Consider the following 2,027-nt stretch of genomic DNA (forward strand, 5'->3'; position numbering starts at 1 on the left):
TAATTGGGGGGGGGGGGGGGGGTATGTGTTGTCAGGGAAGGCAACAAATCAATGATTCTCATCATTGATGTTTCTAGCTCTCTGTCCCTCTCTCTTCCTCTCTGAAATCAATAAAAATATATTAAAAAATAAGTAAAAGAAATATTTCAAAAAATAAAATACTTGCAGTTTTCCATTCATACCTGTGGATGAAAAAAAGGGGGTTCTATGGAGAGTAACCTCACAGGGCGATCTGATCATAAATTTCTAACTGGGCAGGTCATGGTGGGTAGTCATGCCCCAAACTTGTGACTTCTTTAGTGAAAGGTTTTAAGCAAGGCCTGTCCATTGTTGTTGGGCATCTAGGTAAACACACTTTTAATCTCAACCAGATGTAATACCCCTGGGAGGGGGTATTAACCCTCAAGAGAGCACAGAATCTTGCTAACCATCCTATAATCTAAGTCCAAGCCCCCTGTTGCTTTCTCTCACCTCCACGGACGTTCACATGCACAAAAGAAGCTGCAAAACTCTTATTCTCCAGAGCATTTGAAATCTGGCTCCCCAGCAGATGCTGTGAATTTGGCTCAAATAAACTCATAAAAATTCTCTACAGGTTTGGACGTTTCTCAATGTTGACATGCTCCACACTTTCTTAGTTCCCAGGCTTTGCGGACATGGCTTCATATTCACAAGGCCTCTCCTCCCTTCCATCCCCATGTGCTCAAATCTGATCCATCCGTCAAGGCCCAACGCCAATGGTAGAGTGGCAGGAGTGAGGAGTCTGAATTCAGAAATCCAGTGAAACGTCAAACCCCTGGAGAGCAGGACCCAGGCTCTGTTCTCACCTTTGCGCCCTCCTCCCGGGGAGTGCCAGACATACAGGGCTTGAGGATGGCGGTGATCGCTAATAAGTCAGTGAGGATGGTGGTAATCCTATATAATAAAAGCCTGACATCCCCAGTGGGGGGCGTGCAGGAGGCAGCTGATCGATCTCTCTCATCGATGTTTCTAACTCTCTGTCCCTCTTCCTTCTTCTCTGTAAAAAATCAATAAAATATATTTTGAAAAAAAAAAAAAAAAAAAAAAAAAAAAAAAATAAAAGCCTGATATGTTAAGTGTCCAGTCATTGGTCATCCATTCAACCAATCAAAGCGTAATATGCTAATGATGTGCTAAGGTCGCTCAACCGCTCGCTATGATGTGCACTGACCACTAGGGGGCAGCCGCTCCGACTGGTAGGTTGCTTGCTGCTGGGGTCCTGCTGATCTGGACTGAGCAAGGCTGGCCTGGCACACCCTGGAGCCCTCCCGTGGTCCCTCCCACTGCTGGCCAACCTCCTGTATCCCTCCCCAGCCCTGATCGTGCACTGGTGGGGTACCCTCGGCCTGGCCTGCACCTTCTCACAATCCAGGACCCCTCGGGGGATGTCAGAGAGCCGGTTTCAGCCCGATCCCCCAGGCCAGGTTGAAGGACCCCACTGGTGCACCAATTCGTGCACCGGGCCTCTAGTAGCTAATATTTCCCAAGCACTTTCTCAGTGTAAAGCACTCAGACAGGTACTTTGCATGCATTATTATGTTGAAACCTCCCAACTACCCTATAACACAGGGACAATTTGGACAGATGAGGAAATGAGGCTCAAAAATGTACTAGTAAAAGGACTTGGCCGAGGACTGATTAAAGTTGAAACCAGGATCAGAACTCAGATCTGTCTCCCAAGGCACTGAGGCATTTTAAAATACCCATGTAAAGGAGGGTAAGTCCTGCCAATGAATCAGGGGTTCCAGCGCTGCAGACATTGTTGGGCATGAATAGCCCACAACTAGATAAGTTAGGGATGCATAGTCCCATTTTCCAGAAGAAAAAACAAGGCTTGGGGGATATTAAGTGACTTGCCTGAGGTTGCACAGCCGGTAAAGGAAGAAGCCCTGTCCCAGTCAGGCCCAACGCCCTGGCAAAGCCCCCATAGCAACCGTCCTCATCTCTGGTGTATCTTCTCCTGAAAAACGCCTCAGGTTCTCTCAAAGTCCTACAGATCAAATGCA

Source organism: Myotis lucifugus, unplaced genomic scaffold (assembly GCF_000147115.1).
Source record: "Myotis lucifugus unplaced genomic scaffold, Myoluc2.0 scaffold_128, whole genome shotgun sequence".
NCBI classification, from domain to species: domain Eukaryota; kingdom Metazoa; phylum Chordata; class Mammalia; order Chiroptera; family Vespertilionidae; genus Myotis; species Myotis lucifugus.